The following is a 14,164-nucleotide window of genomic DNA, read 5'->3' as shown; positions in this document are numbered from 1 at the left end:
GAGAGGGACTATGCCGTGGAAGGGTTCGAAAACAAGGATGAGGATTTTAAAATCAAGACTGTGCTTGCCTGTAAGTCAGTGAGCACAGGGGTGATAGCAGATCAGGACTTGGTGCGAGTTAGGACACGGGCAGCAGATGACCTCAAATTTACAGAGGGTAGATTGTGGGGGACCAGCCAGTAGTGCAGTGGAATTGTCAAGTCTAGAGGTAACAAAGGCACGAACGAGGGTTTAGGCAGCAGATGAGCCAAGATGGAGCAAAGTCTGGCAATGTTACAAAGGTGGAAAAAAGCAGGCTTGGTCATGGCGCAAATATGCAGTTGAAGGTTCATCTTGGGATCAAATATAGAAGCAATGATAGCAAGTCTTGCCTCAGTAAAAAGGTTCCACACTTCCCTGAATTGCCCCATGAAGCAGTATGGCACCAGACTTCTGGACTAGTCTGGGAATTGCATCATTACCACGCCAGTCAGCCTGCACAAGTGAGGAATGTTAACTAATGCAATATCAGCCAGGTAATACTGGCTTCATGCAGTAGATATTCAATTCCTTCATGACAAGTGCCACCATGCACATGGTTGTGTAAGAACATGGCTACTCTGAAGCTTTAGGTGCAAGTCCAAAATAAACTGGGATAAAACACAGACTTCTGTCCAGCAACTTCAATTTACATTATGATATAGTGCACAGAATTATGAGATTGAGGTTGACTTTGTTTGCATATAAATATGTTCTTATAAAATTCTATTTGAAAACAAGCATTAATCTTTTTAGAATAAAAACATTTAACACCTGTTTTAAAACACAGTAAAGTCCCTTCTTCGCGACTTCCTTGTTCACGTATTTGCTTACCCACACTAAAGCCTTTGTACACCGCAACGCCCATCACATGAGCAACTGTTCACTTATCCGCAGTTTCTTTCCCTTCTCTCCCCGAGGAGATGACAGCAATTACGGAGCAGAGACCTTGACACGTTTTAACAGGGCAGTGGTGTCGGAGTCTATGGGAGAGGATTCCTCCATTAGTCCTGGCTCTGGACATTCAGCTCTCTTTTTTCTTTAAGCACCTTTCCGACAGGGGTGAGAACAATGTCTGGAACGGTTGCAGCTGAAGTGTAGCCCAAATGGAGAGATTAAACTGGAAACGTCCGAATCTCTCGGTCCAGAGCTGCAATAATGGCTCTGTTCAATTTTTAAATGTACACAGATTTTGACTGCCAGTTTTGAGGTGATTCTTTTTTTCTTAAATGAGGGTTGCCTCTTTAAAATTTTTAATACATGTCTCGCATTGCTCAGAGGCTCCCCCGTCTGTCCTATACAGGCATCACAATTTGCTGTACAGTAACTGCACAAACCAATGCTGCCCTCGCATTGCTGAAACCTATCTAATTGACTCCCATTGAAAAGCACGGTCATCATTTGCGATTTCGCCATTTGTGAGGTTTCATGGGAATGGTGGGACTTTACTGTAATGTACTGAAACTTCAATAAAAGCACACTAAAGTATAAGACGTATACATGAAATGCATTAGTCCCAACACTATTCAGAATTCACACATATTAAACAATTAAAGAACGTGCAGTCTGCATAATTAAGTTACATCCACACCATAGAAGACAATGATAGGATCATACCAATCTTACCAATGTCTCTGACTAACACAAGTCTTTTGTTGTGATGGGATTTTGATTAGAGTCTACGATCCTCTTGCAGTAAAATTCCAAACTAAGTTGTGCAGCCAGGCATTCATATGGACCTCATTATTAGGCAAGGCAAGAAGTAACTAAGCTGAAAGAAATACAACCCCCAACATCTTTAATAATGTACAACAAAAATATCCTGGTTCAGGCAATGAATTGCTACTAAGAAATGTTCTTTACCAAGTCCGTTCCCCTCATCCCATTTCTAATGGAGCAGAATTTGGAAAGTAATTTGAAAACTAGTTATGCAACTATTGAATGCCTTTCTTTCCATGGTATTAACATTTTTGAAAAAACCTGTACAACAGTTCACTGATGAAGACAACTCCCAAAGGGCCAACACAAAAAAGCACACTTAAGGTTATATTGTTATTTTCTTCATTAAAAATTTGGTCCAAGCTCTTAGAAAGGCCTGCACTGTTCCAGCATAATTTCACATTTACCTCAGCACCAAATTAGAATAGAAACAAGGAGCAGCTGCTGTACACAGAATGCTGCCACAGAATGAGAGTTGGATATTTTCCATAACCACTGTGGAAAGAAAGTGCTGTATATACATAAAGTCATCTAGATGAACCATGTCTCAAACTGATAGTGTTGCAAACAAATTAATTAAACTTTAATCTCTTTACCAAAGTTAAAAAAAATAGACCTATCAGTGCCTCATACACAATACTCAAATACAACTGCAGGAATCAGTGAATCACACCCCTAGAATACATTATCGTTTAATGTTATATTAAAAATGTTCTTTTTAGTAAAAGAAGGGAAAAGAAGTGTTCACAGCTGCTACTAGCGTTTTAAAAAATGGTAAAAATCATTTCCTATCTACAAAACATTATTCTTTGTTGTCAAATTTTTGTCATAAATTTCTAACATTTTAGAAAAACCACCCAAGCAAACTTTTCACGTTACAATTAAACCCTCTTGCTAATGCTGATGCACTGCGTCAATTTTACATTTGCATCTTCTTGCTGTTGTACAGCTCCCTGTACTGTCAATGCTCCAAACAATTGTATCCCAACTTTGATTCCCAAATAAGTTGTTTTCAATTTAGTTATGCCTTTACTTTAAAAAAAATCAAACTGATACATCAAATAAAGTACAACATTTAAGACTTTAAGATATAGACTAAATGATGTCTGCATGCGTTGATCTGAGCTTGTTTCACTTGAAGATTATAATTGGTATCGATACCAACCTGTGTGTAATGCTAGGATGGACTAATATCTTAAAAATTACAAATTTGGTATATTGTGTCCACCTGGTGTTAGTGCTTCCTCCGGAAGCACTGTTACCTCAAACAAATATTACCACACTGCATGTTATTCTCATTTGTTCCAGAGGTGTTGCTGTAACCTCAGCCTGTTAGAACCAACAGGCACAAACATTTTGCCAGACTAACTGACCAAGGCCATAGAGATCCATTTGGAAGAAAATTTGACACGAGAGCTTTCTTAAAGCAAAATTATGGTATTTTATCCCAAGTATATTCCAATGTTATCACTTAAAAGCATGAAAGAACAAAAGATGCATATGTTAGATGTGGTTTCTAAAATAAAAGTACTTGATTTAGCTCAGCAAAATTGAATTCAAAAAACAATTTACCAAGAACTAGCTGAATTCACCATATGTATGATAACCCTCCAATTACAAAGATTACATTGAAGCTTAATTACACATAATGCATGAAGAATTAACAAAATGCTAATAACCAAACTTGCATTTTGGTATATAGTCGTAAGGAAATCAGAGATGGAGTAAATATGTCTGTGTAATGGTATCGATGCCAAACTGTGTGCAATGCTAGGATTGACGAATATATTAAAAGTTACAGATTTGGTACATTGCCTCCACCTGGTGTTAGTACTTCCTCCAGAGGTAGCACTGTTTCCTCAAACAAATATTACCACATTGCATGTTATTTCCACTTGTTCCAGAGGTGTTGCGAGATGCATAACTGAGTGAATCTTAACATACTTAGTTGCTATTCCACTTACAAAGCAATATAACAAAAAAAAATAGACCATTTTTAGACATTACTGGGGGATTATATTTTAATCACAAGTATTAGTGGGCTGTAACTTCCCTCCCCTGTACATCAATGTTTTAAACTCATTTAATGATTGGGCCAACTTTTCAAGCTAGGCTGAGGCATAAAGTTTTGGAGCTTAGCCATCAGTAAGTTCCAGGATCACTGAAAACAGTAACACCTAAAAGCGGCTAGAGCCAAGGGTAATAAGTACATAAAATTGCTCTTTTAAAAAAAACTGTAAATCTCTCGACACTTCTTGTGAACCAGCCCATGGAGTTTGATTTCAAATTAGATATATATTAGAGTTCCCACAAATACATAATCATAAGACTCCTACATGTCCTTATCCTGAAATAATTCTTTTAAAATTCCTAATACAGTTATTGATGACAAACATTTCACTGTGATCAGTAAAAAGAGGTACCATCTGGAATCAGCTTTACTATGGTTCAATATTTTAAAATTATACCAGATGGTTTTTGTTTACAGCAGCAGCTGTGCTGCAGAGCTGAATCAATGACTTGACAACAAAGTGGAATGAGTTAGTTAATAAAGTTGTTTAAAGTGATCAAATTACATACTTCTTACACTTAGGGAAACTCTTTCGAGTTATCAACAGTCACAGATTGCAACTCTTTCGAGTACAATCACAGTTCTTGGTTTCCGGGAGTGGGACATGAAACCACAACCCTCTGATTCAAAGGCGAGGGTGCTATGAACTGAGCCACAGCTGACACAGTGGCACAAGCAGAGAGAGAACCAGAACAAAGCTCCAACTAATTTTAGCACAGTGGGTTAAATCAATTTGATTGACATCAAACCATCAAGGGTGTTTTGTCAATAGGATCTGTGTTGTCACAAAGTTTTAGCATACTGGTACCAATACACTTTAGGAAAAACTGCATTTAAGCCAATACATTTGAACACATTATCTGACCACCTCACATTGCTCCCTCCACCAGTGCTTTATCTCGGTTTCACGTAGCTGAAAATGTTCTCTTCAGTCACAACCCAAGATCTAAAGTACAAAAAGCTATAACTGCACTTCTGAGCAATTTTTCAATTCAATAGAATACGGCACAAGAATTTCATACTCCCACCATTATACTTTAATGAAGACCTGGTTACAAAACTGTGGATTACACTTTGGTTGTGGTATTACCAGAATACAGTACATTATTCTAATAAAGCCTCAGCTTTCATGAAACACTAAGTTTCCTACTGCAAACCCAACATACATCTTCAGGAAACCAAAATTTGCAACGTTAAGCTAGCTTTTATGCCACGTGTGCTCTTGGGTAGAGGTCAAGAAGACTGCCTCCAATGATAATGCCCCAAGGTCAGAGAATGGCAGGGGAAAATTGCCATGGCAGGTAAAAGACCCTCTCGCTGCACGCAGAGATGCTTGGCAATCATGGAGAGGGTGTGGAAAGCCTAGGTCAATTACTTACCCACATAATCTGGTATTGCACGCCATAGTACATTATCGGACTGAGGGATTATAACATAAAAAAGGTGTTATAATAAACCTAAGTGCTTAGTTAATTTAAGGCATCCATTTAATACAACTGGAACAACTTTTGATTTCATTAATCAACTAAAAATATATGACCCAAAGTGGTCACAGTCCAGGCAGTGTAATGTAATGGTGTATCAAAATTTTGTGTCATCAGACATGAATTCATGGCATTGAGAAGCTAAATAAAAAACATAGAATTTTAGCCTCACCTTGCTCACTTCTTTCATTACCAAAAATATTTTAGAGATGGCTCAACTGAGGCAAGCCATGCACAGAAAACAGCAATTGAAATGTATAAATGCACTTTTAGCATTAAGATCTTAAGAAAGAAGGTAATGCACTTAATTTATTTTTGTAAGATTTGACATTCATGTACTCTTTTCCTTTGTAATCATCTGAAGTTAATTTCTGATGTTTCCTACTGAAACTAACAACTGCATGGACAACGTATATATATTTAGGTACACCCAAATATATAAATGTGCGTGTTAATAAAGGTAATGGTTTCAGTTTCAATTAGATTTTGTTTATGAACCTTGATTCCTGGGACACTGGATAGATTTGTGCCTAAAAAAGTTTCAGGTTTTTTGGGTTTGTTAGTATATATACACATTTCTAATGAGGTCTTACAACCCGTGAAGTTGAAGAGATGGATTAAAAGGGGCTGAAAGTTGTGATTCAGAAAACAAAGCACAAAGTAGAAAAGCTTAAACAAAAACAGAATTACCTGGAAAAACTCAGCAGGTCTGGCAGCATCGGCGGAGAAGAGTCGACGTTTCGGGTCCACACGACCCTTCAACAGAACTGAAGTATAGTTAGGAGAGGGGTGAAATATAAGCTGGTTTAAAGTGGGGGGGCGGGGGGAGAGAAGCTGAGGGTGGGGTGGTTGTAAGGACAAGCAAGCAGTGATAGGAGCAGATAATCAAAAGATGTCACAGACAAAAGGATCAAAGAGGTGTTGAAGGTGGTGATATTATCTAAGAAAAGTGCTAATTAAGAATGGATGGCAGGACACTCAAGGTACAGCTCTAGTGGCGGTGGGGTGGAAAGATTGACAAGGTATTAGTTGTAGATTTAAAAATAATGGAAATAGGTGGGAAAAGAAAAATCTATATAAATTATTGAAAAAAAAAGGGAGGGGGAGGAAACGGGGTGGGGATGGGGGGAGGGGGAGTTTAAGATCTAAAGTTGTTGAATTCAATATTCAGCCCGGAAGGCTGTAAAGTGCCTAGTCGGAAGTTGAGGTGCTGTTCCTCCAGTTTGCGTTGGGCTTCACTGGAACAATGCAGCAAGCCAAGGACAGACATGTGGGCAAGAGAACAGGGTGGAGTGTTAAAATGGCAAGGGACAGGGAGGTTTGGGTCTTTCTTGCGGACAGACCGCAGGTGTTCTGCAAAGCGGTCGCCCAGTTTGCGTTTGGTCTCTCCAATGTAGAGGAGACCGCATTGGGAGCAACGAATGCAGTAGACTAAGTTAGGGGAAATGCAAGTGAAATGCTGCTTCACTTGAAAGGAGTGTTTGGGCCCTTGGACAGTGAGGAGAGAGGAAGTGAAGGGGCAGGTGTTGCATCTGCGTGGGCATGGGGAGGTGCCATAGGTGGGGGTTGAGGAGTACGGGGTGATGGAGGAGTGGACCAGGGTGTCCCGGAGGGAATGATCCCTACGGAATGCCGCCGGGGGGGGGTGAAGGGAAGATGTGTTTGGTGGTGGCATCATGCTGGAGTTGGAGGAAATGGCGGAGGATGATCCTTTGAATGTGGAGGCTGGTAGGGTGATAAGTGAGGACAAGGGGGACCCTATCATGGTTCTGGGAGGGAGAGGAAGGTGTGAGGGTGGATGCTCGGGAGATGGGCCGGACACGGTTGAGAGCCCTGTCAACGACCGTGGGTGGAAAACCTCGGTTAAGGAAGAAGGAGGACACGTCAGAGGAACTGTTTTTGAAGGTAGCGTCATCAGAACAGATGCGACGGAGGCGAAAGAACTGAGAGAATGGGATGGAGTCCTTACAGGAAGCGGGGTGTGAGGAGCTGTAGTCAAGGTAGCTGTGGGAGTCGGTAGGTTTGTAATGGACATTGGTGGACAGTCTATCATCAGAAATTGAGACAGAGAGGTCAAGGAAGGGAAGAGAAGTGTCAGAGACGGACCATGTGAAAATGATGGAGGGGTGGAAATTGGAAGCAAAATTAATAAATTTTTCCAGGTCCCGATGAGAGCATGAAGCAGCACCGAAGTAATCATTGATGTACCGGAGAAAGAGTTGTGGGAGGGGGCCGGGGTAGGACTGGAACAAGGAATGTTCCACATACCCCATAAAGAGACAGGCATAGCTGGGGCCCATGCGGGTACCCATAGCCACACCTTTTATTTGGAGGAAGTGAGAGGAGTTTAAGGAGAAATTGTTCAGTGTGAGAACAAGTTCAGCCAGACGGAGGAGAGTAGTGGTGGATGGGGATTGTTGGGGCCTCTGTTCAAGGAAGAAGCTAAGGGCCCTCAGACCATCCTGGTGGGGGATGGAGGTGTAGAGGGATTGGACATCCATGGTGAAGAAGATGCGGTTGGGGTCAGGGAACTGGAAATTGTTGATGTGACGTAAGGTGTCAGAGGAATCACGGATGTAGGTGGGAAGGGACTGGACAAGGGGAGAGAGAAGGGAGTCAAGATAACGAGAAATGAGTTCCGTGGGGCAGGAACAGGCTGACACGATCGGTCTGCCAGGACAGTTCCGTTTGTGGATTTTGGGTAGGAGGTAGAAGCGGGCCGTCCGAGGTTGGGCGACTATCAGGTTGGAAGCTGTGGGAGGAAGATCTCCAGAGGAGATGAGGTCAGTGACAGTCCTGGAAACAATGGCTTGATGTTCCGTGGTGGGGTCATGGTCCAGGGAGAGGTAGGAGGAAGTGTCTGCGAGTTGACGCTTAGCCTCCGCGAGGCAGAGGTCAGTGCGCCAGACAACAACAGCACCACCCTTGTCAGCGGGTTTGATGACAATGTTGGGGTTGGACCTGAGAGAACGGAGTGCAGAAAGTTCAGAGAGAGACAGATTAGAATGGGTGAGAGGAGCAGAGAAATTGAGACGGCTAATGTCACGCCGACAGTTCTCAATGAAAAGATCAAGAGAAGGTAAGAATCCAGAGGGAGGGGTCCAGGTGGAGGGAGAATATTGGAGGTGGGTAAAAGGATCCGTTGAACGGGGAGAAGACTCCTGCCCAAAGAAGTGAGCACGGAGACGAAGACGGCGGAAGAAGAGTTCAGCATCGTGCCGAGCCCGAAATTCATTGAGACGAGGGCGCAAGGGTATGAAACCAAGTTCTTTGCTGAGCACTGAACGTTCAGCATCGGAGAGGGGAAAGTCAGGGGGTATAGTGAATACGTGGCTGGGGCTGGGATTGGAAGATGGGGTAGGGACGGAAGGACAAGCAGGGGTGGAGGGTCCCAGATGGGTGTTGGTGTCGATGAGTTGTTGGAGCTTGCGTTCCTTAGCACTTGAGAAAAAGAGAAAAAGTTTCTTGTTGAGGCGTCGGATGAGGCGAAGAATAAAATGAAACTGGGGGCACGCGCAGCTTTGAAAAAGGGTGCGGCGGTGCTGCTGGAGGGAGAGGTCGAGTGTGTTCATATGGCGGCGCATGGCACTGAGTGTGGATCTCAGAACGCGACGGGAACAGCAGTCCGAGAAACGTTTTATGTCCCGGAGATACCTGTAATCCTGGGTGGGTTCGAAACAAGAGGGATGGAATTTCAGTTGAAATCCACGTGGGGTGAGTTGGAGACAGTCACTGAGAAAGGAAATATGGCTGTGAAAGCGGGTTTTAGTAAACACCTTGTCAAACACCATGAGAGAAATGGAAAGCAATGAAGGTGCACAAGGCAGAAGAGACAGGCGGAAATCCTGTCGGAGAACAGAGCAATACTTCTTCAAGGAAGGCATTTCTTGAAGAGAAGTGGCAGTCAATTAAAGACAGAAAAAAACAAAAAACTACAGTGGATGCTGGAAATTCAAAACAAAAACAGAATTACCTGGAAAAACTCAGCAGGTCTGGCAGCAGAAAAAATGTAGAAAAGCTTTATTGTTGCTTAGCGACAGTGGTCCAGTGACACAGGACACAGAAGACAGGAGTGAGCGAGGAGTTTGATGTGTGCATGCACATGGATCAGAGAGAAGACAGGGATTTGAAGCTCACTGAGAAGAAAAATAGCAAGGCTAATGGGACAGTAGTTAACATCAGTTATGGGACTCAGTAAAGTCATCAGTTTAGCAGAGGTGCTAAAGGAAGGCTGTTTAGGGAACTTAATTGTTTGCTCTACAGTTGAAGAAACAGTGAGATAAGAGTGTGGTTTTAGGGTGACTTGAGAAGAGATATAAGTTGGGTGAGAAGCATCAAGTGAATGCTCAGGAGTTCACCAGAAGACAACTGCTTGCATCTGTGCCAGTCCCAAGCAAGAAGCTCTTCACTGGTTTGTGTGTCTGTAAAGATATTGCTGGATTAAAGGAATGGTCAGAATTTAAATCATCTTCTCCTGCTTGTATTGAAATTTTTCCAATCTTTTTGTCTGGTGTAATATAGTTCACTTTTCTTGTTTTAATAAATATTTTATTATTTGTTTTAAAGGTTCATCAGCAGACTCCAGTGAATTTGTTCAGTAGCTTTCACCATTTCAAAAAAAAATAGGATCTATCAAGCCAGATGTCACTCTGGGATCTGACTTGTCTAGTTTTAACAGCAGCTGGGATCATAACACAATGAATAATAAAACAATAGAGTACAGAACAACAGCAGATGAAGTTTAACCCAGACTAACGTAACTTGCTATGTATAGGACAGAAAAATAAACAACCTGCATATTCCATGAATAGTGTTCAAATAACCAAGAAGACCGAGATAGATCGGTTCTCGATTGGTAAGGGGATCAAAGGTTACGGGAAAATGGGGTTAAGAAACTTATCAGCCATGATTGAATGGCGGAGCAGACTCGATGGGCCGAATGGCCTAATTTCTGCTCCTATGTCTTATGGTCTAATAAAGCTGAAAAAGACTTGGGGGTCTGAGTAGACTCAATGCCAAATATGTCCGACCAATGCAGAGTTAACAAATGTTGAGCGACACAGCCAAAACAGCATAATACAAGACGGGGGATTTTCATCTGGAAAGGTATAATTGAACTTTATCAGATTGTTAGGGTAAACATTAAACCAAAATACATCTTTCAACTAAATTGTAGAAGTAGAACTTGGCAACACAGGTTTAAAAGAAAGGGTAATTCTGAGGTTGATATCAGTAAATTCTTCTTCACACACACTGATCAAAATATGGAATAAACGTACAGACAGCCATTTAAAAAAACAATTGTAGGCTACAATGTGAGGTGGAAGGGAGAACACATTAGGATCTCTAATGAATAAATTAAAATGGATTGAAATAGTCTGCTGCATTTAATTAACGTGATCTCTGGATGGTTCTGGGAAAGTGAGACTTCCTGTTAATTTAGTCATGACATGCTCTCTTCTCCACCCATTTCCCAAAATATTGGAATGCCAAAAATCTGGAATTACTTGCTAATTTTTTTTTATATAGGAACAGCCACAAAGGGAGTAACACATGATACTAAAGTCAAATGAGTGCAGCTGTCGATTAACTGTTGGACCTTTTAAACCAATAAAAATGGCTTCCTTTAGAAGAAAAAAAATATTCTCATAACTGCATAGCAACATTTACTATATTAATGGACAATAGGACTAGAGTTCATAGCTGCTATTGCACATAGTATATCAACTTGACTCAGTTGCTTAGACTCATGCCTCTAAATCTGAAAGTTCTGGATTAAAAGGAAGTACAATGCAAGTCTAAGGGAATTCTACATTATCAGGGTACCATACAATAGATGTCAAACAAAGGAATTCCTGCTTGGTGATTGGTGTCAAATGTTATTTATAATTGTTCCCGTGAAGTGCTTTGCAACATTTTACTATGTTAGAGGTACTATGTAAATGCACATTGTTCTTGCCGTTGTTGGTCTAGTGATTCATACTGAAGATCCTACTACAATCTGAAGAATGAGTTTTCTTAAATGTTGATCAACATTTCACTCCAACAAGAGTCAAAAAATTAACGTTCACCTTAACTGATTTGAGAGATCTGATGCTCACAAAAATATTTGTCACAATTGCTTGGATGACAACAATCTTTAAAGTTATTCATTGTATGTTAAACCCTTGAGATTTAATGTCATATACTATGTATATGTAAAACTGCATACAGCAAGCATGCTTTTAAGTATTGTAACAAATATTTCCCTGTCATAAATCCTTGACAACCTAACATATATGCCACAAAAGTTACTGTAACATTTCTTCTTCCTACTGTCTAGAGACAGTCGTGGCATTCCCACTGTATCCATACATTACATGACAATCACAGTTGCAGAGCAGGGGAGGTACTGTACAAACACCAATTGCAGGAGAACATCATCAAGTGCGACAAGCTTTTTTTGGCAGTTTCTATCATAAATGTAGGTAAAGGAATTGGTGATGGAAAATTTGCATTTTGGATGCCAGTTTAGTAGCACTCTTGACCTAGAGACAAAAGCTTGTGGGTTGAGCTCTCATCCAGAACTTGGGTATATAATCTTCAGTGATGCACTGAAGAAATGTTGCACTGTCAAAGGCTCATCCTTCAAATGAAGGATGTTAAAGTTGCAACTAAAAGACAGTACAGCAGGTATTGGAGAAGGCTGGAATTATAGGGCCAATAGGTTTGGATGAATATCTTGGGACATGTAACAGCTCATCTAAAATGAGTATCGTATGTAACACAATATTCAGGTTTAAGACAGCTTTGAAATCAGAACTGCTCAGTTGCATTACACTTTTGTCACAAAAGTCAATCCAACTGTTCGGTGACATTTAACTTCAAGCTAAAGGATAATCGTTATTAATCAACATCCACCAGCAAAATGTAGTGCTCTATAAAGCTCATGTAAGAGCATTTAAAACATCAATCAAAATGTTACATTGCTGATACTGAGCTCCAAAGCAGTAGATTTTATTTAAACATAGATCTTAACTCCACTTACTATATGAGTCTTTTATACTTAGTGAAGATTAGTAGATGACATTCACCAAGTTCACTAGATTTCACACAGAATTACCTGGAAAAACTCAGCAAGTCTGGCAGCATCGGCGGAGAAGAAATCAGTCAACGTTTCGAGCCCTCATGGCCCTTCAGCAGAACTGAAGCATAGTTTCAACAAGGGAGAAATATAAATTGGTTTAAGGTGGGTGGGGGGGAAGAGACACATTGAGACCACACCCTCAATGTGTCTCTTCCCCCCCACCCACCTTAAACCAATTTATATTTCTCCCTTGTTGAAACTATGCTTCAGTTCTGCTGAAGGGCCATGAGGGCTCGAAACGTTGACTGATTTCTTCTCCGCCGATGCTGCCAGACTTGCTGAGTTTTTCCAGGTAATTCTGTTTTTATTTTGTTTTGGATTTCCAGCATCCGCAGTAGCTTTTAGCTTTTTGTTTTTATCACTAGATTTCACATCCGGTGAAATCCAATATGTTTTGAACAACAAAACCATTAGAATTTTTAAAAATTACAAGGAAATAAAACTGTGATAAAATAACCCATATTAATAAACAATTGTAACAAGAGTTGAAAGCTTTTATATCCTTGTTCTGTAGGTGTTAGCAGCATTGCACTTTTCACAAATAACAAATAAAACAAGTGTAAGCAAATCACACAAAATAATTATATGCAATATTTTATGCTGTCATGTGTTTGGACAGATTCTACTTATCAACATAGAAATACACACCTTGGTTATTGCTAAAGGTGTGTCAGAATGAGAACGTGACTGAACAGACAAGAATTTACTCAATAGAAAAATGCAAATATTTCTGTCCATTCCGATTGTCAAAGAACTCTTAGAATCTGAGTTATCCTGTATGTCACAAATTTCCTAACACACCACAGCCCTGCATGTAACTGCTCAATTTAAAATATGAATCATCATTCTTGAGTAACTTATACACAGTGGAACTTTATGAACAGAAGTGACAGCAAAATATATTCTCACTAATACAATTTTAACTATTTTCCCAGTTTACAGCAATGACAAGATTTCAAAAGTACTTGATGGGCTACAAAGCGTTTTGGGATACCCTGAAGTTGTGAAAGATGCTAAATAAATGCAAATCTTTGTACATTAAGCACCGTAAACCCAACTTACAGTTTCATCCACAATTATATCCTTATCTTAACTTTCCAGAAAAACAATTTTTCCAATTCAAATCCTGCGAATTGTTCTTCCTTTGCTCAAAAAGCATTAACTACCAGGATCACTGGTTTAGAATGAGTAAGTAAGTCATTTTTTAAAATTACGTAAGATTCTATAATTATCAGTGATTTTTTTTTGGGAGGAGGGTAAAAAAATTCCCCTATTCCATCAATTTTTGGGCAAAAACCATAAACCAATGTTTTGGTGATCACCCAAAGACGAAATGGAGAAAGACATGTCTCGTTACATTTAGTAAAGGGCGAGGAGGAAGATCGCCCAGGGTTACACGGTTTACAGACACAGCTGAAAGTTAACACCCAGGTTTTTTTGAAATTGCATGTCTAGTACATGACAACATTGCAAAATTGGAACTTTCAAGAACTGATGAATGCTTTTGTAATATGTTTAAACATACTAAGCTTGTTTCATGATAAAAATTGATTTACGAAGACAACATATCAAGATGATGGATTTTGCAGTCACAGTAGACTTGGGAGATGACTGAATCGGCAAGCTGGCTATTGAAATCAATTTAAAACACACCTTAGTCACATTGACAGACACTGATCGGGCGGGCGGGGGTGCCCACAGTTAGTGGGCAACAGAAACTGGGGACCAACATCTTCCAACCCTTTA

The 14,164-nt window shown here is 40.3% G+C and overlaps 1 protein-coding gene across 6 annotated transcripts in view; it reads right to left on the bottom strand.

The window, feature by feature from the left end:
* epn2 (epsin 2) overlaps positions 1-14,164 on the bottom strand; it is a 71,379-nt gene that overhangs the window by 56,795 nt on the left and 420 nt on the right. Inside the window, exon 2 of one of the 6 annotated variants that reach the window (XM_078558944.1) lies at positions 69-202. The exons of the other annotated variants lie outside the window; for them this stretch is intronic. The gene's annotated coding sequence lies outside the window, so the exon portion shown is untranslated. The remainder of the gene's footprint in view (positions 1-68; positions 203-14,164) is intronic. 6 annotated transcript variants of the gene reach the window in all.

This window comes from Cetorhinus maximus, chromosome 15 (assembly GCF_964194155.1).
Source record: "Cetorhinus maximus chromosome 15, sCetMax3.hap1.1, whole genome shotgun sequence".
Taxonomy (NCBI): Eukaryota; Metazoa; Chordata; class Chondrichthyes; order Lamniformes; family Cetorhinidae; genus Cetorhinus; species Cetorhinus maximus.
The sequence above is the reverse complement of the archived record's forward strand: the minus strand, read 5'-3'. Positions and strand labels throughout refer to the sequence as shown.